The sequence below is a fragment of the Rana temporaria genome, chromosome 13 (genome assembly GCF_905171775.1).
Source record: "Rana temporaria chromosome 13, aRanTem1.1, whole genome shotgun sequence".
NCBI lineage: Eukaryota > Metazoa > Chordata > Amphibia > Anura > Ranidae > Rana > Rana temporaria.
The window spans coordinates 86,355,243-86,380,124 of NC_053501.1; positions in this window are offsets into that span (position 1 = coordinate 86,355,243).

Genomic DNA, 24,882 nt, shown 5'->3' on the forward strand with positions numbered 1-24,882 from the left:
ATGCTGGTATCGTTACATCGACGATATTTTTTCAATTTGGACGGGCACAACGCAGTTATTGGTGGAATTTATAGAACGTCTCAATACCAACAAATTCAACCTGAAGTTCACTTTTGAACATCATAGAAATTCTATATCATTTTTGGATCTCCTGATCTATAGAGACGCCTCCAACAATATAGCAACAAAACTATACCACAAAAAACAGCGGGAAATGCGTTACTGCACACCCAAAGTAGTCATCCCACACACTTAGTGCATAGCATACCATATGCTCAATATATCCGTCTACGACGGAATTGCACCCACGAAACAGATTTTAGATTGCAAGCCAATGAACTACGCTTGCGTCTCCGACAAAGAGAATATAGTAAAACCCTGTTGAGGAAGGCCTTTACTAAGGCACTAAATAGAGATAGAACATCCCTCATCCATTCTAGAACAAAAGGCAATGATGATCAGCAGATTACGAGATTTATCACTAAGTATTCTGCCCAACACCAAAAACTACGCAACTGTTTACAAAAACACTGGTATTTGCTCAGCGAAGCAAGTATGTTAAACAGACTCCTGAGATAGTGTTCAGAAAAAGTTCCTCTATAGGAAATAAATTAACAACCAGTCACTATAGAACAAATACAACTGCTCGGGATTCCATCTATGGCCTTTAAATCTGTGGCCAATGCACCTACTGTCCATGGGTTCAGACGGGCACTAAATTCCGATTACCCAATGGGGAAATCTTTAGACCCTGGTTTCAAGCTACTTGTAACACTGAGGGAGTAGTTTACCTAATGACGTGCCAGTGCAGGGCATTTTATGTGGGAAAAACTATTTGCCAGATAAAACACTGCATTTACGACAACATCTATTCTTCCCACTTTGCCTAGATGCTTACCCCGGTTAGCCGCCACTTGGGCCTTTACCATAAATTCGATACCAAAATGGTACAATTTATGGTATTAGAAGTTGTACCACAGGACCCACGTGGCGGTAATTGGGATAAGCACATTCTCCAGTTGAATGCCACCAGACCACCTGGAATCAACGAGGTGCTATCATACAGGCCCTTCCTTTGAAGGGCAGGTGGGATGGATGATTTGATTCCAGGATGGCCTCATGTAGGCTGGCGGCGACCCTGCCAGGGTACTTGCTAGAAGTTTTTTTAGGTCACCCTAGACCAGTCACCCACACATGCATGTATGTGGTTTCACTCATGCATGCGTATGTGTTGTTTTATTTGTTCATGGCTATAGGAAGATCCATGCAGATAAGCTGTTAGGAAATATACACTAGAATTCCTGCCCCTTTCAGGGGATTTTTTACATTCCAAATCAGTTTATTCTACTGTTCCTTCTTATCTTTCTGTATATTTAACATTTCGCTAAGCAATGAATCATGTTTTTGGTTGTCCTTCACTTTATCTGTGTTCCCTTTTTCATGGGACACAATGTTTATGGCTCCAGTGAGTCTCATATGCTCCAGTCCACTTGTTGCAGCAATCCAGTACACTGTTCTCTGTCTGCATTTTCTCTATGTAATTCTATGCCCGATTGGGCCAGGATTAATTGTCTCAAAACAATTTCCAAATTATGTCTTTTTTGTGCACAATACGTTTGTACTATATTCAGAGGCGTTGCTAGGGGGGTGCGGGGGTTCGGTCCGCACCCGGGTGACACCCGCTAGAGGGGTGACACCATCCCGATTTCAAAAAAAAATTTTTTTAGGTGACATGTGGGGGGGGGGGGCGGCTCCCCCCCGCGACTGCAGCGATGAGCGCCGCGGAATCAGAGTGCCGAGCGCCGCAGTACAAGAGGAGGGGGTTGCGGGGTGACACCACAGCACCATCCATCCCCTCCTCTCACAGCCACGGGCTGTTAGCGGTGCTCGGCAGTCGGCACACAGGCACAGCCCCCTCCTCTCTGTTTGTGTCTACAGAGGGGGAGGGGCCAAGGGGACCTTCTGTCCATGTGCCGTGGCGCTGCCTGCGATGATCTGAGGTACTGAATGGGGAAGGGGTGTGTTTGCACCTGGGGGGATTTCACTGAAGGGGGGGTGTTTGCACTGAGGGGGGGTTGTACTAAGGGGGTGTTTGCACTGAGGGGGTTTTCACTAAGGGGGGTTTGCACTGAGGGGGGGTTTGTACTAAGGGGGGTTTGCACTGGGGGTGTTTGCACTGGGGGGTTGCACCAAGGGGGTTTGCACTGAGGGGGGGTTGCACTGAGGGGGGGATTTCCACTGAGGGGGGTTGCACTAAGGGGGGGTGTCTGCACTGAGGGGGTGTCTGCACTGAAGGGGGTCTGTGTAACATGCAGGGGTCCAGAGGTGCAGGTGGCTGTGTAGTGTAAAAGGGTCCAGAGGTGAAGGGGGCTATGTGATGTAAAGGGGTGCAGAGGTGCAGGTGGCTGTGTAATGTAAAAGGGGTGCAGTGATGCAGGGTGCTGTGTAATGTAAAGGGGTGCAGAGGGCTGTGTAGTGTAAAAGGGTCCAGAGGTGCATGGGGCTATGTGATGTAAAGGGGTGCAGAGGTGCAGGCGGCTGTGTAATGTAAAAGGGGTGCAGTGATGCAGGGTGCTGTGTAATGTAAAAGGGTCCAGAGATGCAGGGTGCTATGAGATGTAAAGGGGTCCAGTGATGCAGGGTGCTGTGTAATGTAAAGGGGTCCAGAGGTGCAGAGTGCTGTGTAATGTAAAGGGGTCCAGAGGTGCAGGGGGCTATGTAATGTAAAGGGGTCCAGTGGTGCAGGGGCTGTGTAATGTAAAGAGGTGCAGGGTGCTGTGTAATGTAAAGGGGCCCAGAGGTGCAGGGTGCTGCTTAATGTAAAAGGGTCCAGAGGTGAAGGGGGCTGTGAGATGTAAAGGGGTCCAGTGATGCAGGGTGCTGTGTAATTTTAAAGAGGTCCAGTGATGCAGGGGGCTGTGTAATGTAAAGAGGTCCAGAGGTGCAGGGTGCTGTGTAATGTAAAGGGGTCCAGTGATGCAGGGTGCTGTGTAATGTAAAGGGGTCCAGAGGTGCAGGGGGCTATGTGATGTAAAGGGGTCCAGTGGTGCAGGGGGCTGTGTAATGTAAAAGGTGCAGGGGGCTATGAGATGTAAAGGGGTCCAGTGATGCAGGGTGCTGTGTAATGTAAAGGGGTGCAGTGATGCAGGGTACTGTGTAATTTTAAAGGGGTCCAGTGATGCAGGGGGCTGTGTAATGTAAAGAGGTCCAGAGGTGCAGGGTGCTGTGTAATGTAAAAGGGTCCAGAGGTGCAGGGGGCTATGTGATGTAAAGGGGTCCAGTGGTGCAGGGGGCTGTGTAATGTAAAGGGGCCCAGAGGTGCAGGGTGCTGTGTAATGTAAAAGGGTCCAGAGGTGAAGGGGGCTGTGAGATGTAAAGGGGTCCAGTGATACGGGGTGCTGTGTAATTTTAAAGGGGTCCAGTGATGCAGGGTACTGTGTAATTTTAAAGGGGTCCAGTGATGCAGGGGGCTGTGTAATGTAAAGGGGTCCAGTGATGCAGGGGGCTGTGTAATGTAAAGGGGTCCAGTGATGCAGGGTGCTGTGCAATGTAAAGTGGTCCAGAGGTGCAGTTGTGGAGAGGGGTACACAGTAGTAACAACAAGATATTGAAGGATGCAGAGGTATTCAGGGGGCACAGTGGGGTGTTTTTACATTTTAACATGGGGGGGGGTGCCAGATATTGGATCCGCCCCGGGTGCCAAATGCTCTAGGTACGCACTGGCCTATAGGCTCCTGAGATGTGAATTCCGGTTCTGGAGAAAGAGAGGTGGGGGGAGGGGACAAAGAAAAATGGAGAGAAAGAAGACGGGATAGAACGAACAAGAAAGATGGATAGGGAGAGAGAGAAAAGGGGAAGAAAGGAGAACAGAGAGCAAACAGTAGAGTAAAAAATATTTGAAAAATGTTATTGGGGGGGGGGGGGGGGGGGTGACACCATATTTTACCGCACCAGGTGACACCAACCCTAGTGACGCCACTGACAGGAACAGAAACACAGAAAACAGGAGTGATGCTGAGGCAACACCAACCTTTCAAAGGACACAAAGACAATCTGATTGAAACACTGTAAGCAGCTGAAGGTGCCCGTATCATGATCACAAGAAACATTGATTTTGAAGACGGGCTTGTTAACAGGACATTTGGCAGGATTGCAAGAATAATCATCCAGACTGAGAATGCTGCTACTACGGTAAACAAGCTTGGGCTTGTGCTTGACAATCCAAATGCAGGACAGAGATACCGTAACTTGTCGTCTTGTGATGCTGACAACTTGGTGTACATAGAAAGGGTAGAGGAAATCCTGAGATAGAAAGGAGTTGTTCGCAGGCAGGTTCCCCCTGAAGTTGGCTTTTGCATGTACAATTCATCAGGGGATGTCGATACAGTCGGCAGTGGTCTCATTGAAACGGGTCTTCCAACCGAGAATGGCCTATGTTGCTCTGAGTAGAACGACAACACTGCAAGGACTGCACATGACCGACTTTGATGAGAAGAAGATCTTTGCTGATCCTGAAATCACAGCCTCCCTTGACTCAATGAAGAATGCATCACTGTGTTATGCCCCTCTTAAAGTTACTTCTGCATACTAGCATACTCTGCATATAGCAACCATCCATAGCAACCAATCCATAGAAACCGTCCATAGCAACCAGTCCATAGCAACCAGTCCATAGCAACCATCCATAGCAATCAGTCCATAGCAACCAGTCTATAGCAAACCTCCATATCAACCAGTCCATAACAACCCTCCATAGCAACCAGTCCATAGAAACCGTCCATAGCAACCAATCCATAGCAACCCGTCCATAGCAACCCATCCATAGCAACTTGTCCATAGCAACCTGTCCATAGCAACCAGTCCATAGCAACACGTCCATTGCAACCATCTATAGCAACCAGTCCATAGCAACCGGTCCATAGAAACCCTCCATAGCAACAGTCCATAGCAACCAGTTCATAGCAACCGTCCATAGCAACCAGTCCATAGAAACCATCCAAAGCAACCAGTCCATCGCAAACCAGTCAATAGCAACCGGTCCATATCAACCAGTCCATGGCAACCTGTCCATAGTAACCAGTTAATAGCAACCCTTCATAGCAACCAGTCCATAGCAACCAGTTCATAACAACCAGTCCATAGCAACCCTCTATATCAACCAGTCCATAGCAATCTGTCAGGAACGTTACTTACCGAGGCCGAGATGCCAAGGGCGGCTCACCTTTGCGACTCGATGCGATCCACCCGCTGGGGTTTGAGACAGAAGGAAGGACGCACCAAGAGGCACCGGGTCCAGTGGCAGGAGGGAATCCAAGGTGGACCGGGAACTGGATAGCCGAAGCTCACTGGAGGCTGTTCAGAAGCACACAGGAAATAGTCCAAACAGAAGGTGCTCAAACAGGAACAAGGCTGAAGAATAATCCAGAGAACAAGCCGAGGTCAAGGGGTTGGAGCAGGTAGGGTATCCGAAGTTCAAAGCCAAGGTCAGGGGTAGAGAAGTCAGATAGTCCAAAGTTCAAGCCGGGGTCACAGGGTTGAGGAGAGCAGCAATCCAGAGAGCAAGCCAAAGGTCAGGTAAACAGGATATCCACAGATAAGGTTTCCAGTAGCAAACACTGACAACGAACCAGCAATTTGCAAGGAGGAAGGGGCTGGCTTAAATAGGCCGCACTGGCCACTGATTGGTCCACAGAAGTACAGGTTTCAGAACCAGGCACCAATGGACAGCACACAGAATAGAACTGAGCAGTGGCTCAGAGACAAAAGAGCTGGACCTTCAATGGAGAGATCCTGGGTTCGATTCCACCCAGGACCAACTAGGGAAAGAGACCGTAAAAGGTCTGTGCCCTGACACAATCCTCCATAGCAACCAGTCCATAGCAACCATCCATAGCAACCAGTCCATAGCAACCGTCCATAGCAACCCTCTATAGCAACCAGTCCATACCAACAATCCATAGCAACCTGTCCATAGCAACCAGTCCATAGCAACCGTCCAGAGCAACCAGTCCTTAGCAACCATCCATAGCAACCAGTCCATAGAAATAAGTCCATAGCAACCCTCCATAGCAACCAGTCCATAGCAACCCTCCATAGCAACCAGTCCATAGCAACCAGACCATAGCAACCATCCATAGCAACCAGTCCATAGCAACCCGTCCATATTAACCAGTCCATAGCAATCCAGTCCATAGCAACCCTCCTCAGTAACCAGTCCATAGCAACCGTCCATAGCAACCAGTCCATTTCAACCAGTCCATAGCAACCGTCCATAGCAACCCTCTATAGCAACCAGTCCATAGAAACCCTCCATAGCAACGAGTCCATAGCAACCTGTCCATAGCAACCGTCCAAAGCAACCAGTCCATAGAAACCAGTCCATAGCAACCCTCCAAAGCAACCAGTCCATAGCAACCAGACCATAGCAACCATCCAAAGCAACCAGACCATAGCAACCCATCCATAGCAACCAGTCCATATTAACCAGTCCATAGCAATCCAGACCATAGCAACCCTCCTCAGCAACCAGTACATAGCAACCAGTCCATTTCAACCAGTCCATAGCAACCGTCCATAGCAACCAGTCCATAGCAACCCTCCATAGCAACCAGTCCATAGCAACCCGTCCATAGCAACCCATCCATAGCAACCCGTCCATAGCAACCTGTCCATAGCAACCAGTCCATAACAACCCGTCCATTGCAACCATCCATAGCAACCAGTCCAGAGCAATCAGTCCATAGCAACCGGTCCATAGAAACCCTCCATAGCAACAGTCCATAGCAACCAGTTCATAGCAACCGTCCATAGCAACCAGTCCATAGCAACCCTCCATAGCAACCAGTCCATAGCAACCAGTCCATAGCAACCATCCAAAGCAACCAGTCCATAGCAGCCAGTCCATAGCAACCATCCATAGCAACCAGTCCATAGCAACCCTCCATAGCAACCAGTCCATAGCAACCAGTCCATAGCAACCAGTCCATAACAACGAGTCTATAGCAACCCTGTATAGCAACCAGTCCATAGCAACCCTCCATAGCAACCCGTCTATAGCAACCCGTCCATAGCAACCAGTCCATTGCAATCATCCAAAGCAACCAGTCTATAGCAACCAGTCCAGAGGCTTGAGACAATTATCCACACAATTACCCATACCAAAATCAATATAATACCTTAATGAGTATTCTTCTGCAAAGAAGTGAGAAATTAAGATAAGTAAGATCCCTGCATTTGATAAATCATACAGGAAAAGGAACTAACCAAAAACGAACTGGCCATCTGAACCATCTTCCCTGGATCCATCCTTTTTTTCCCCCCCCTTTTTTTTTCTTCTGTGTGAGATCTCTGCATTTGATAAACTTTTCCCTGCAGGAAAAAGAATTTAGACACGACCTGGATTTTTTAACTCAAAATTGATTGGGCCCCTTTCCCCCCCCCCCTTTTTTTTTCTTTTTTTTGGTCTTAGGCTATTACATTTTTTTTTCTTCCCTTTTTTTTGCGCACATATACGTACCACAAGGTTTCTCCCCCCCCTTTTTTTTTTAACGTATATTTTATATACTTTTTTTATGTTTTTATTTATTTATTTATTTATTTATTTGTAAATTAGGGGGTTAAAAATGTAAGTGTTCAAGCACGGATATAATTGTATAGCTGTGTAATTATAATAGTTGTATAACCACTTGACCACCGCCCCATGTCAAAAAGACGTCCTGTTTTTAAAGTTGAATATCTCGGTAACGGCAGCAGCTGCTGCCACAACCGAGATATTCATCTTTTCAGGGGGCGGTGGTGTACACGATAACGGCGGTCTCCGCGGCGGATTCGCCGCGAGATCGCCGTTATCGGTGGTGGGAGAGGGCCCCCCCCTCCCGCCGCTCTCCCGCGCCCTCCGCCGCTTACCGGAGCCGTCGGTAGCGGCGGAGGGGATCGGATGTGTCCGGCAGCTGAGCGGGGACGGGACTGAAGGAGAAATCTCCTTCACCCGTCCTCATAGCTCTGCTGGGGGGCGGAAGTGACGTCAAAACGTCAGTCCCGCCCAGCCTCTTAAAGAAACATTTTTTTTTTTTTTGCATTTAAGTCTAAATATGAGATCTGAGGTCTTTTTGACCCCAGATCTCATATTTAAGAGGACCTGTCATGCTTTTTTCTATTACAAGGGATGTTTACATTCCTTGTAATAGGAATAAAAGTGATACATTTTTTTTTTTAATTTCAGTGTAAAAAATTATAAAACTAAATAAAAATAAATAAGAAAACCCCCAAAAAATTTTTAAAGCGCCCCATCCCGACGAGCTCGCGCGCAGAAGTGAACGCATACGCGAGTAGCGCCCGCATATGAAAACGGTATTCAAACCACACAAGTGAGGTATCGCCGCGATCGTTAGAGCGAGAGCAATAATTCTAGCCCTAGACCTACTCTGTAACTCAAAAAATGCAACCTGTAGAATTTTTTAAACGTCGCCTATCGAGATTTTTAAGGGTAAAAGTTTGACGCCATGCCACGAGCGGGCGCAATTTGTAAGCGTGACATGTTGGGTATCATTTTACTCGGCGTAACATTATCTTTCACAATATATAAAAAAATTGGGCAAAATTTATTGTTGTCTTATTTTTTAATTCAAAAAAGTGATTTTTATCCAAAAAAAGTGCGCTTGTAAGACCGCTGCGCAAATACGGTGTGACAAAAAGTATTGCAATGACTGCCATTTTATTCCCTAGGATGTCTGCTAAAAAAATATATATAATGTTTGGGGGTTCTGATTAATTTTCTAGCAAAGAAATTGTGATTTTCACATGAAGGAGAGAAGTGCCAGAATAGGCCTGGTGGTCAAGTGGATAAGGGGATTTTTTTTTTCTCTCTTCATGTATCGGGTAGATAAGTAGTAGTAACACTTGATAGTGACACTTGATAATATAGCAAGCACTATAGTATAATATAGGATTGGATATAAAAATAAACACCGGGGGCTCTCTAGAGTGAAGTACAATGTGCTCACCCGCCCAAAGCTGCGGGGCGGAGCTGGCATCCCTGACTTCGAGACCTACTACAAGGCCGCGCACATTGCGCGTGTCTTGGAGTGGTTCCCGCGTCCTTTCTTGAAGGCCTCCGTCGCCCTAGAGCAAGACTTGTCTCACGTTGACCTGCGAGCACTCCTATGGGGAAATAGAACTGAACTGACACACATACCTCCCCCCTCCCCGCTTACTCTGGCTTCTCTCAGACTATGGTACAACAGGGGGTTATGTTCCCTACTGTCCTCCGACCCCTCTCCGTTATCTTCCCTATTCGACAATCCCTCCTTCCCCCAAGGCTTTGGTGTATCTTCGTTAGGCCCCTTCAAAAGGACTGAATGGCCCCAGGCACGCTCCTTTGTGCATCCTACGCTGGGGTCGCCAGCGACCCCGGCAGGCGCTCATGACTGGCTCACTACACTACACTTGTCCACACTTACAAAGCACTTACATTCCTCCTCTCAGGTACACCGCCCTCCCACGGAGTTTGAACGACTGTGTTCCCTCTCGGAGACGCCCAGGCACCTACTCTCGGCCATATATAACCTACTGCAAACACTCACGCACACCGAGCTACCCTCTTACACTAGGATGTGGTCTGCAGATCTGGGTGAGGACATCCGGCAGGAAGACTGGCAGACTTCGTTTTACTTCACTCACAAGTCCACGATCTCCTGCTATGCACAGGAAAAAAACTACAAGATTCTGTCAAGATGGTACAGGGTTCCCTCCGTGTTGCACAAAATATTTCCGTCCACCCCGGCATCCTGTTGGCGATGTTCCGCTGCTGTGGGGACTTATCTACATGTCTGGTGGGATTGTGAGAGGATCCGCCCCTTCTGGACTCAGGTATTTGAATGTTACAACAAAGTCTACGATAAATCACTGGTTCCCTCACCTAAAATTGCTCTTCTCTCTATCCTGCCTGGTTCTGTTAAATCGCAGAGACGGAGTCTCCTCCGTTTCTTCATGTCTTCAGCAAGACAGCTCATACCCTCCTACTGGAAGTCGACCGCAACTCCTCCATTGTCACGCTGGGTCTCTATTATGAACGATACCATGAGAATGGAGGAGATGCTGGCTCTTGACAACGACACTTTTGATAAGTATACATTGCTATGGCTCGTCTGGCTCCACTTCTCTTCCTCTGACACCCTGGCGAACATGTTGTCCACCCAACCATGATCACCCCTGATCGCCTCCGTCTGTGTCACCTCCTTAAGATAAACTAGGTTCTCCTCCCCCCCACTTTATTTACATTATTTCTTCCATTCGCCCCTCAGCAACTCTCACACTCCCCCATGATCCTCCTCTGGTTTTCTTCTCTCTCCTCTCCTTTCCTTCTATTCTCTCTCTCTTCTTTCCTTCCCCCTTCCTCCCCACCCTCTCATGCCCCTGATTCTTACCCCCCCCCATTTTTATTCTTATTTTTCTTGTTCTTTTTTTTTATTATTTTCGGCCTTGGTTCTTTTTTGTCTTATGTGTCATTTTTTCTTTTGATTTTATTGTTTCCTTCCTGGAGACTCTGGTTGTAATGTTGTCACCTACTAAGAGGCCATTTTGGCCGCTCACAATTTTTGTTTCGGGTTCTTGTCATAATTGTTCCTGTTATGTTATATGCTGGTGGGAGTCCTGCTGTGGGCGATAGCCATTGGGCTGACTCTCTACCACTACCTATTTATGACTGTACCCTAATTGTGACACCTCATGCTGTTCATGTATAACATGTTAAAATTCTAATAAACATATTTTCAACTCTAAAAATAAACACACTGGTAAACACAGGCAAACACCTGACAAACATATAGTAAAATAGATATATATAGATAAATACACTTTGAGGTTAAATAAATAAATTCACTAATTAACTAGGGGAAGAGGGAGGGAGAAGAGGGGGGCAGAGGGGAAAGGGAAGGAGGGAAAGGTAGAGGAAGGGAGAGAAAGGGAAGGAAAAAGGGAAGGAAGGGAAAGAAGGAAACTGACAACCAACAATTAAAACATCGGATCACGGAGTTAAGGAACAAAACCATGGTGATGAAAGGCCCAAAGGTTACAGAAAGCGGGAAAGGGAACTCCATAAAGTCGTATATGGTGCAAGACAAAATAGATCTAAGGGTAGAGCAAGAGGTGGAGGAGATGGAAGAACTAGCCCCCCCATTGGAGGGCTCAATAGCGGGAAATTCTAATGGGGAAGAAATAAAACACCAGGATAACTCCCAGATGCCCTCTACCAAACAAGACATGGCTGAGCTGATGAAGTATTTGGAAAGTACGATTAAAGGTGAACTGAACGCAACTAGAGCAGATATTAAAGATGTATTAACACGAGTTGAAGAATCGGAGGCGCAATTAGGTGAACAGCAAAAAGCTATTTTGGAATTACAGGAAAGAGCTGATAGGAACTGGATAGAAATGAGGAACCTCAGATATAAGCTAGAGGACCAAGAAAATAGAAGTAGACGAAGCAACTTAAGGGTCCGAGGCTTACCAGAATCCGTAGAAAATAAAGATCTAGAAGATGTGATCTGAGAAATATTTAATAAAATAAGGAAAAAAGAAGCAAATTCACCACTAGCTTTCGATAGAATACACAGAGTACAGAAATCTATGAAAGCTCCGCCTGAAACATCAAGAGACGTGATAGTAAGATTTTCCCAATATAAAGATAAACAACAAGTTCAATACGGTCTGAGAAATACTGAAGATATTGAATATGGAGGATCAACGCTGTCTCTCTTCACGGATCTTTCACAAGAAACACTGGCGTGAAGAAGAGCTCTGAAACCCTTGATTAACCAACTACAAGAGAAAAAGATCTATTACAGATGGGGGTTCCCGGCTTGTCTAACAGCTAAAAATTTAGGGATATCTGCTGTCTTGCGATTCCCAGAAGACCTAAAAGAATTTTGCACCAAGATGGAACTGCCATATATTAATATAGAAAATTGGGGGGAAAAACCGCAAGAATGGGGAAAGCTCAGGAATCAATCTTGGAATAAAGTACAATAGAAATAAAGAAGAGAATAAATAAAAGGGAGGCAGACGGATAGTCTCTGGGTCATAAAGATAGATAGATCTGCATGGGGGGGAGGGGAGGATTTGGCGGTGCCCGCCTGTGCCTTCGGGCACATCCCTATTTGGGAGGGGAGCCCGTGGGCACAGGCTGGCATCTACAGGACCCCCTAAAAAGGGCCGGCCAGGTTTGAGGGTTAGCAAAAGACCCCGTCTTGGCTGACCAAAACATTGTTTTTCAATGGAGGGAGGGGGGTGGGGGAGGAGGGAAGGGAGAGGGATTGTATGTGATGTTTAATTATGTTTGTTATTGTCTGGGTACACTGAAAGGTCCATCCTGCAGAAATTGTCATATCAGTGATGTATATATGAAAGATGCACTTTTAAGGGGGGAGGGAAGGAGCATAAGAAATGGCACCATTAAAAATTACTACATATAATGTAAGAGGATTAAATAGCCCTTCCAAGAGATATCAAATACTGCAAGAACTGAAAAACTGGGCATCAAATATTGTTTTTTTTACAGGAAACCTATTTTAAGTTGTCCTCCAAGGTTGGATTAAACTCTAGATACTTCCCACTATGGTTTCATGCATATTCACCCAATAAAAGATCTAAAGGCATAGCAATAAGGTTTGATAGAAGTACCCCTTTTGTGTTAAAAGATATGGAAACAGACTCTGAAGGGAGATATCTTTTTATTAAAGGCTCTTTGTTTAACAGAACGTATACTCTAGTTAATGTCTACTGCCCTAATGCGCACCCATGTCTCTTTTTTTGAAAAGTATTGAGTAAGCTAGAAAAGTTTAGAGAGGGGGGTGTGATTATGGCAGGGGATCTTAATTTTGTGTTCGATCCAGCCCTGGACACTCAACCCCTTTCCCTGCGGTCAGAAGGGAGGGCTCTTAAGGTTATTAAAAGAAAATTACACCAGCAACAATTAGTAGAAATTTGGAGGATTTTTCATCCTAAAGGAAGGGATTTTACATATTACTCTCAGGTACACTCCATTTATTCAAGAATTGATTATATTTTTTTGGACCACCGACTTATGGAAGGGATAACAAAAGTGGAGGTAAAGTCTATAACCCTCTCGGATCATGCCCCAGTGATGGCCCTATTAGACTTAGAGGATGTTCCGGTTAGGCAGAGATCTTGGAGATTGGATGAGTCTCTCCTGTATGACCATAGTGTTTGTGATGCATTGGAAAGGGATTTAAACCTATTTTTTGAAGAAAATAATATAGAAAATATTGCACCATCCACACTATGGGAAACTCATAAAGTATTTATGAGAGGGAGATTAATAGCTGAAGGGGCAAAGAGAAGGAAAATCTGGGCAGCTGAAAAAAAAATGATTCTACAAGAAATTCAGGGGCTGGAGCAGGTACATAAAGAGTCAATTGACAGTAACATATTGCAGGAGTTAACAAGAAAACGAGAGGCACTGAAGAATCTGTTGGAACAAGAGACAAAAAGAGTATTTTTAAAAACAGCCAAAAAGCGATATGAATTTGGTAACAAACCTGGGAGACTATTGGCAGAAACAATTAAACCTAGACGAAACCTAAACTATATAGCAAAAATAAAGGATAAAAAGGGGACCTTGAAACATACAACGAGAGATATTGGTAAAAATGTTCTCGAGTACTATCAATCTTTGTATAAAGTAAGCGATAGTCAGGACAAAGGGGAAACACAGAAGAGGAAAGAGAAAATGTACCAATATCTTAAGAAAATAAAATTATTAGCTATTCCAGAAGAAGAATCAAATAAATTAGAATGTGAGATATCTGAGGAGGAAATCCAGCAGGCAATTAAAAATAGCAAAAATGGAAAAAGTCCAGGACCGGATGGGTACACATCTTTGTACTACAAAAAATGTTTTGGAATATTAACGCCGCATTTTTATTGTTATATGAATTCCATCGGAGAGGGGATGAAAATTCGTAAAGAAGCATTAGGAGCTCATATAACAATACTACCAAAAGAAGGCAAGGATCCAACGCTGTGTTCAAGCTTTAGGCCAATATCCCTGATTAATGAAGACATTAAAATCTATGCTAGGATGTTGGCCGAAAGATTGAAATTATACATGCCAGACTGCATAGAGACAGACCAGGCAGGTTTTGTCCCTGGAAGGGAAACAAGGGATAATATACTAAGGACATCCTTGTTAATATATGAAGCCAAAAAGAGAAAGAGACCGGCCCTTTTTTTATCTGTAGATGCTGAAAAGGCCTTTGACAGAGTCAATTGGGAATACATGTTACAAACACTGCAAGGATTTGGCCTGAAATCAAGAATTATGAGATGGATAGGGGCATTATACTCGGAACCTACGGCTCAAGTCCAGGTGAATGGGACTCTGTCAGAGACATTTAAGCTACATAACGGGACACGTCAGGGATGCCCACTTTCCCCCTTATTGTTTGTTCTGTCTTTAGTAGTGTTGCTCACGAATATTCGCATTGCGAATATTCGACTCGAATATAGCATATTCGAGAAATCGCGCTATATTTCGAATTTCGCGGTGAATATTCGCAATTCCGAATATTCGCATTTTTTCAATTTGATTTTTAAAACAGATCACATCCTATCGACGTCTAAAAGCATTGCTGGTATGATTAGAGACCCTGGGCCGAGTAGCTAAGCTGAGGCGATCCTATTATGTTGCCAAATTGAAAAAAAAAAAATTGCGATTTTTCGCTATTGCGAATGCGAAAATGATTGCGAATTTTCGATAACTGTGGTAGGAGAACTCTGATTGTCTCTGATGCAAAAGGGGGGGGCTTTGTGTATGTGTATGTGTATGTTATGAATATTTGTATGTTTGATATTATTATTTTTTGTAAGAAGGAAAAAATTGCGCATACCTTAAAAAAGGGGAGAATACAGCAGCAACTCAAAAATGTTATACAACATAAATTAATACAAGACAGAAAATGGAGTCGCTCTACAAGAATAAAAAATATGTCTAGTGACAAGACATGTGGGCAAATTATAAAATAAGCAAGCGCAAATAACTTGTGAAATACACAGTGAAACAAATATATAAAGAAATATAGTCCCAATAATAGAAAAATAATCTTTCATAAAAATGTCTTTGATATGTGAAGTGAAAAAAAGTCCAAAGCATGCAGCATGAACGTGTTCAATCTTTAAGGTGTTTGATTGACAAACGGCTGTGACAGATGGATAGAGTAAAGAATCACCACCAATGCAAAACACTTTTTATTTTCTATTGTAAAATATCAAGAATATTCTGAGCCAATCAGAGTGCTCCTTCCGCATTTGCCGAATATTCGCAATTATTTTGTATTGTAAAATATCAAGAATATTCTGAGCCAATCAGAGTGCTCCTTCTGCATTTGCCGAATATTCGCAATTATTTTGTATTGTAAAATATCAAGAATATTCTGAGCCAATCAGAGTGCTCCTTCTGCATTTGCCGAATATTCGCAATTATTTTGTATTGTAAAATATCAAGAATATTCTGAGCCAATCAGAGTGCTCCTTCCGCATTTGCCGAATATTCGCAATTATTTTGTATTGTAAAATATCACGAATATTCTGAGCCAATCAGAGTGCTCCTACAGCATTTCTCGAAATTGCGCAATAAATATCGCATTCGCATGTTGCGATATTTCGATAAAATATCACGAATATTCTGAGCCAATCAGAGCGCTCCTCCAGCATTTCTCGAAATTGCGCAATAAATATCGCATTCGCATGTTGCGATATTTCGATAAAATATCACGAATATTCTGAGCCAATCAGAGTGCTCCTACCGCAGTTATCAAAAAATCGCAATTATTTTCGCATTCGCAATAGCGAAAAATCGCAATCATTTACTTTCGATAAAATATCACGAATATTCGAATTTAGCGAATATATCTCGAATATTCGAATATATATTCGAGATATATCGCGAAATCGAATATGGCATATTCTGCTCAACACTAGTCTTTAGAACCCCTCTTAACTTCCATAAGAAAGAATCGAGAAATAAATGGCATCAAGGTAGGAGAGCAAGAACATAAGATAGCTGGTTACGCAGATGATATTATGCTATTTATAGCTAATCCTAGACAATCACTCCCAAATGTTATGGAAGAAATGGAGGAATATGGAAAGATTTCTGGAAAAAAACTGAGATATTAAATATAGACACACCCCTAAAAGATAAAAGAGAATTAAAAGCACTCTTCCCCTTTGTATGGAGGGAAAGGGGACTGAAATATCTAGGAGTCTGCCTATCAGTAATAACAATGGATTTATATCAAGATAATTATATTCCCCTACTGAATAAAATCAAACAAGACCTAAAGGGATACCAGGCATACAGATTGTCATGGCTAGGAAGGATAAATGTAATTAAAATATGACACTTCCGAAATTTTTGTATATCTTCCAGAGCCTACCAATCTGCATCCCTGGAGCATATTTTAGAACCCTGAGAAGTCTAATAAAAAAATTTGTTTGGAAGGGGAGAGGAAGTCGTATCTCATATAAAGTAATGAGTAGATAAAGAGAAAATGGGGGGGTACTACTTCCAGACCCCCAAAAATATTATGAAGCAGCAGTAAAAAAAAGAGTAATAGACTGGGTCCATAATATATCACATAAGAAATGGGTGTCTTTAGAAGAAAATATGAGTAAAATGGAGCTGGGACAGACTATTTGGCTCGCCGAAAAAATACAGAGATCTCCCGAAGGCATCCTCCCCAATTACAATAGAAACATTCAAGATATGGGATAAAGTAATTAGAGATTCGGAGGGGAAATATAATAGCCCATTGATGTCCTTAATGGGAAATGATTATTTCCCACCGGGAAAAAATAATAAACTATACCTAAAATGGACACACTCGGAGAGATTAAGGTTAGGGGATGTTTTAAAGGGGAATAGGCTGTGCCAATTAGAAGAACTACGAGAAAAATATGGAAGATCGCAGTGGGATAATTGGAGATATGTACAGCTCCAACATTTCACTGAATCCCTTCCAAAACCTTTACGAAGTATTGAAAGATTAAATCCCTGGGAAAGATTAATAGATAAAGGAGGGTTGAACAGAAAAGGGACGATTTCTAAAATGTATAGGTTATTGATATCCACTAATGAGGACGGGACCACTCACCCCCTGGGAAAATGGGAAATAGAACTAAAACAAAAAGTTCCGGTGAGGTTGAAGAAAAAGGTCATGGATTATGTACATTCTACATCAAAGGACACAAAGGTGAAAGAAATGAATTATAAGTTACTGACCAAATGGTACTATGTCCCCACTAAAATGCGTAAAATAAATTGTGATACATCGCCCATGTGCTGGAGGGAATGTGGTGAAGAAGGAAACCATGGATAGTAAGATAACTGTGCTGGGATACCTGAGGTAATTGAGGCTGCTGCCCCCCTGAAACTGTACCCTATGAGGGGACAGATTGAAATGATAAATATGGGAGTGGGGTGTTGGCGCTGCCTCGGTGGGCTCCTGTCCACTGGGTACCCTATGGGTGATCTGCCCTCTGCTGTGGGCAGGGACAGTGCTATATTGTAGCCCAATGAGAATAGTGCAGTCCCAGAGTAAGGGGATAGAGTGTACAGGCTAAACAGTAATGCAGGTGTGAATGCCGGAAAACAGATACCACTGACAAGCACAACCACTATGTGCTGATAGCTCTAACCGCCTCCTAGGAAAAATTACTGTGATAACTTATACACGTCAATGTCCACTCTGTATAGTAATTAGGCACCAATAAGATGTCCTGGTATAATAACCAGAATCAGGATTGGATCTGTAAGCTGCTACTTAAATATATGTAGAATTCCTAGATGGGAGAAAAAGCTCTGCGTCCATGCAACAACATATAGGCTCACAAGTAAATGTTGGTACCTGGGCTGGTGCCCCCTGTGGAGAAAGTGTATCTATGCAGAAATATTATGTGTCCAACACCTGCTAGGCCAAACAATGCTAAATAAATATTCCTATGAAAGAAATATTCCTGTAAAAGAAATAATGCGTCCGTTCAATAAAATGAAAATGAGTAAAGTCCCGAACACAGTATATGTATATGGGCTGCTGCCCCCTGTGGAAGAAAAGACAACAACTCAAATTCTGCAATGTCCGCTATGCAGGCAACAGGGCACAGGTGTATAGGCTCCAATGCCTAAGCTATGGTTGCGTGTGCAAGTGCCAGATGGAATCAATATTAGCAGTGGTTGCTGGGTTTTAAGGAAAAAACAGTTCATCCATATCCACTAGATCACATTCCATACAGGCAGAAGGCACATAAATATTGCTGGTTAAGTAGTTGGGATCCGGCACAATGTGTAGATGTGGAGGGAGTGATCCTATAACACAACACGGCTTGGTCCCGGTGCTCCCCTCAGGGTTCCCCACTCACCAGATAGAAGCCCCTGCTTGGGGTAACATGCATATATCAGGAACTCCTTGGGTCACTGCTGCTCACACTTTCCCCCAGGATAAGGAGTCGTCACCGTAAGCCGTACACTCTATCCCCTCACTCTGGGACTGCACTATTCTCATTGGGCTACAATATAGCACTGTCCCTGCCCACAGCAGAGGGCAGATCACCCATAGGGTACCCAGTGGACAGGAGCCCACCGAGGCAGCGCCAACACCCCACTCCCATATTTATCATGAAGAAGGAAACCATGCTCATATCTAGTGGCATTGCAGAATTATCCAAACATATTGGGTGGAGGTACTAGGATTAATAAAACAGATAGAAGGGAAGGAGATAGGATTGGATCCTTGGAAATGTTTATTTCATGCTATGGAAGGACAGAGGAAAGATTACAGAGCATCCCTCACCCAATTTCTCTTAAATGCAGCAAAAACATTAATCCCGAGAAACTGGAGAAATAAAGATCCACCAAGGATAAAAGAATGGTTTAGTGAGATAGATAAAATAAGAGTAATTGAAGAGTTAATAGGTTATCAAGAAGAGGCAGAAATACAATTTCAAGAAATTTGGGGGAAATGGATACAATTCAAGCAATCCCAGATTTACCTAAGGATTATGGGGAGAGAAGAAAATCTGCAGGCGGATAATTAGAAAGGGAGCTTTTTCCCTCCCTCCACCCCATTCCCCTCTTTTCCTTTTTTTTTCCCCACATAACATGAGGTGACGGGGTGGACAGGGGGGCCACCATCTCACTTCCTTAAAAAGTAATGGCACATAAAAGGACATGTGGATAGGGATAGGTTATATTATAAAAGGGATAAGTTCCCAGGGTTTTTTTTTTGTTTGAAGACAAGAGACACCTGGGTGAATATATATATATAGGAAGGGATTGGGCACAAAGGAGGAGCAGGTACAACCCCTATTTTCATGCTTCCTCTATCTTAAATTGTTTGGCCTTTTTTTTTTTTTTCATTGGGGGGAAGAGAGGGAAATGTGGTATTAACTTAAAGGACATCACTATAGAGACAGTATAGTAAGGTTGGAGCCAGCTCGGTACCCACACAAGTGTTTATTGTATTGTTGTAATATGTAGTTTGTATATGTTAATGTTATGTGTATGAGGAACTTATGAATTTTATAAGGATCAGTGAATTTAAAAAAATTTTTTTAAATAAATATGTAAAGTTCTTCTATTTATGTGAAAACAATAAAAATAATTTAAACACAGCAACCAGTCCATAGCAACCGTCCATAGCAACCAGTCCATAGCAACCCTCCATAGCAACCAGTCCATAGCAACCAGTCCATAGCAACCGGTCCATATCAACAGTCCATAGCAACCAGTCCATAGCAACCAGTCCATAGCATCCAGTCCATAGCAACCGGTCCATAGCAACCCGTCCATAGCAACCTGTCCATAGCAACCAGTCCATAGCAACCCGTCCATAGCAACCTGTCCATAGCAACCAGTCCATAGCAACCCTCCATAGCAACCAGTCCATAGCAACCCGTCCGCAGTAACCTCTGCATACTAGCATACTCTGCATATAGCAACCATTCATAGCAACCAGTCCATAGAAACCGTCAATAGCAACCAGTCCATAGGAACCAGTCCATAGCAACCGTCCAGAGCAACCAGTCCTTAGCAACCATCCATAGCAACCAGTCCATAGAAATAAGTCCATAGCAACCCCCTACAGCAACCAGTCCACAGCAACCAGTCCATAGCAACCCTCCATAGCAACCAGTCCATAGCAACCAGACCATAGCAACCATCCATAGCAACCAGTCCTTAGCAACCAGTCCATAGCAACCCGTCCATAGTAACCAGTCCATATTAAACAGTCCATAGCAATCCAGACCATAGCAACCCTCCTCAGCAACCAGTCCATAGCAACCATCCATAGCAACCAGTCCATTTCAACCAGTCCATAGCAACCGTCCATAGCAACCAGTCCATAGCAACCCTCTATAGCAACCAGTCCATAGCAACCATCCATAGCAACCAGTCCATAGCAACCCGTCCATATTAACCAGTCCGTAGCAATCCAGTCCATAGCAACCCTCCTCAGCAACCAGTCCATAGCAACCGTCCATAGCAACCCTCTATAGCAACCAGTCCATAGCAAGCAGTCCATAGCAACCAGTTCATAGCAACCAGTCTATAGCAACCGGTCCATATCAACAGTCCATTGCAACCAGTCCATAGCAACCCTCTATAGCAACCAGTCCATAGCAACCCTCCATAGCAACCAGTCCATAGCAACCCATCTATAGCAACCTGTTCATAGCAACCCTCCATAGCAACCAGTCCATAACAACCCATCTATAGCAACCAGTTCATAGCAACCAGTCCATAGCAACAGTCCATTGCAACCAGTCCATAGCAACCCTCTATAGCAACCAGTCCATAGCAACCAGTCCATAGCAACCCGTCTATAGCAACCCTCCATTGCAACCAGTCCATAGCAACCAGTCCATAGCAACCAGTCCATAGCAACCATCCATAGCAACCAGTTCATATAAACCCTCCATAGCCACCAGTCCATAGCAATCCTCCATAGCAACCAGTCCAAAGCAACCAGACCATAGCAACCGTCCATAGCAACCAGTCCTTAGCAATTATCCAAAGCAACAAGTCCATAGCAACCTGTCCATATTAACCAGTCCATAGCAATCCAGACCATAGCAACCCTCCTCAGCAACCAGTCCATAGCAACCGTCCATAGCAACCAGTCCATTTCAACCAGTTCATAGCAGTGGTCCATAGCAACCAGTCCATTTCAACCAGTACATAACAACCGTCCATAGCAACAAGTCCATAGCAACCCTCTATAGCAACCAGTCCATAGCAACCATCCATAGCAACCAGTCCATAGCAACCCATACATATTAACCGGTCCATAGCAATCCAGACCATAGCAACCCTACTCAGCAAACAGTGCATAGCAACCAGTCCATAACAACCAGTCCATAGCAACCCTCCATAGCAACCAGTCCATAGCAACCATCCAAAGCAAGCAGTCCATAGCAACCAGTCCATAGCAACAGTCCATAGCAACCAGTCCATAGCAACCCTCCACAGCAACCAGTCCATAGCAACCAGTCCATAACAATCCAGACCATAGCAACCCTCCTCAGCAACCAGTCCATAGCAACCAGTCCATAGAAACCCTCCATAGCAACCATTCTAAGCAATCAGTCCATAGCAACCAGTCCTTAGCAACCATTCAAAGCAACCAGTCCATAGCAACCCTCCATAGCCACCATCCAAAGCAACCAGTCCATAGCAACTGTCCATAGCAACCAGTCCATAGAAACCAGTCCATAGCAACCCTCCATATGAACGAGTCCATAGCAACCCTCCATAGCAACCAGTCCATAGCAACCCTTCATAGCAACCAGTCCATAGCAACTAGTTCATAGCAACCATCCAAAGCAACCAGTCCATAGCAGCCAGTCCATAGCAACCAGTCCATAGCAACCCGTCCATTTCAACCAGTCCATAGCAATCGTCCATAGCAACCAGTCCATACCAATCCAGACCATAGAAACCCTCCTCAGCAACCAGTCCATAGCAACCGTCCATAGCAACCAGTCCATAGCAAACAGTCCATAGCAACCACTCCATAGCAACCACTCCATAGAAACCATCCATAGCAACCGTCCATAAGCAAACTTCCATAGCAACCAGTCCAAATCAACCCTCTATAGCAACCAGTCCATAGCAACCATCCATAGCAACCAGTCCATAGCAACCAGTCCATAGTAACCATCCATAGCAACCGTCCATAGCAACCAGTCCAAAGCAAACCTCCATAGCAACCAGTCCATAGCAACCAGTCCATAGCAACCAGTCCATAGCAACCCTCCATAGCAACCAGTCCATAACAACCAGTCTATAGCAACCAGTCCATAGCAACACTCCATAGCAACCATCCAAAGCAACCAGTCCATAGCAACCAGTCCATAGCAACCTTCCATAGCAACCATCCAAAGCAACCAGTCCATAGCAGCCAGTCCATAGCAACCATCCATAGCAACCAGTCCACAGCAACCATCCATAGCAACCAGTCCATAGCAACCAGTCCATAGCAACCGGTCCATATCAACCAGTCCATAGCAACAAGTCCATAGTAACCAGTTCATAGCAATCCTCCATAGCAACCAGTCCATAGCAACCAGTGCATAACAACGAGTCCATAGCATCCCTCTATAGCAACCAGTCCATAGCAACCCTCCATAGCAACCAGTCCATAGCAACCCGTCTATAGCAACCCATCCATAGGAACCTGTCCAAAGCAACCGGTCCATAGCAACCAGTCCATAGCAATCCTCTATAGCAACCAGTCCATATAAACCATCCAAAGCAACCAGTTCATAGCAACCAGTCCATAGCAACCAGTCCATAGCAACCAGTCCATTGCAACCATCAAAAGCAACCAGTCTATAGCAACCAGTCCTTAGCAACCATCCAAAGCAACCAGTCCATATCAACGAGTCCATATCAACCAGTCCATGGCAACCCGTCCATAGCAACCGTCCATAGCAACCAGTCCATTGCAACCATCCAAAGCAACCAGTCCATATCAACCAGTCCATATCAACCAGTCCATAGCAACCCGTCCACAGCAACCAGTCCTTAGCAACCGTCCATAGCAACCAGTCCATAGCAACCAGTCCATAGCAACCCTCCATAGCAACCAGTCCATAGCAACCAGTCCATAGCAACCCTCCATTGCAACCAGTCCATAGCATCCAGTCCATAGCAACCATCCAAAGCAACCAGTCCATATCAACCAGTCCATATCAACCAGTCCTTAGCAACCCGTCCATAGCAACCGTCCATAGCAACCAGTCCATAGCAACCCGTCCATAGCAACCAGTCCATAGCAACCCTCCATAGCAACCAGTCCATAGCAACCAGTCCATAGCAACCCTCCATTGCAACCAATCCATAGCAAAAAGTCCATAGCAACCAGTCCATAGAAACCATCCATAGCAACCAGTCCATAGCAACCAGTCCATAGCAACCAGTCCATTTCAACCCCCCATTGCATCCAGTCCATAGCAACCAGTCTATAGCAACCAGTCCATAGCAAATCCCCTCCCACACAAGGCTGAGGGGATTTAGCTCATTTTTTTGCTCTGCGGAACTTCAGCATACTAGCAAGCTCTGCATATAGCAACCATTCATAGCAATCAATCCATAGAAACCGTCAATAGCAACCAGTCCATAGGAACCAGTCCATAGCAACCTGTCCATAGCAACCAGTCCATTGCAACCGTCCATAGCGACCAGCCCATTGCAACCATCCAAAGCAACCAGTCTATAGCAACCAGTCCTTAGCAACCATCCAAAGCAACCAGTCCATATCAACGAGTCCATATCAACCCATCCACAGCAACCAGTCCATAGCAACCCTCTATAGCAACCAGTCCATAGCAACCAGTCCATAGCAACCCTCCATTGCAACCAGTCCATAGCAACCAGTCCATAGCAACCATACAAAGCAACGAGTCCATATCAACCAGTTCATATCAACCAGTCCATAGCAACCCGTCCATAGCAACCGTCCATAGCAACCAGTCCATTGCAACCATCCAAAGCAACCAGTCCATTTCAACCAGTCCATATCAACCAGTCCATAGCAACCCGTCCACAGCAACCAGTCCATAGCAACCGTCCATAGCAACCAGTCCATAGCAACCCGTCCATAGCAACCAGTCCATAGCAACCCTCCAGAGCAACCAGTCCATAGCAACCAGTCCATAGCAACCCTCCATAGCAAAAAGTCCATAGCAACCAGTCCATAGCAACCAGTCCATTGCAACCAGTCCATAGCAACCAGTCCATAGCAACCAGTCCATAGCAACCCTCCATTGCAACCAGTCCATAGCAACCAGTCCATAGCAACCAGTCCATAGCAACCATACAAAGCAACCAGTCCATATCAACCAGTTCATATCAACCAGTCCATAGCAACCCGTCCATAGCAACCGTCCATAGCAACCAGTCCATTGCAACCATCCAAAGCAACCAGTCCATAGCAACCAGTCCATTGCAACCATCCAAAGCAACCAGTCCATTTCAACCAGTCCATATCAACCAGTCCATAGTAACCCGTCCACAGCAACCAGTCCATAGCAACCGTCCATACCATCCAGTCCATAGCAACCCGTCCATAGCAACCAGTCCATAGCAACCCTCCAGAGCAACCAGTCCATAGCAACCAGTCCATAGCAACCCTCCATTGCAACCAGTCCATAGCAAAAAGTCCATAGCAACCAGTCCATAGCAACCATCCATAGCAACCAGTCCATAGCAAACAGTCCATAGCAAACAGTCCATATCAACCCCCCATTGCATCCAGTCCATAGCAACCAGTCCATATCAACCAGTCCATAGCAACCAGTCCATAG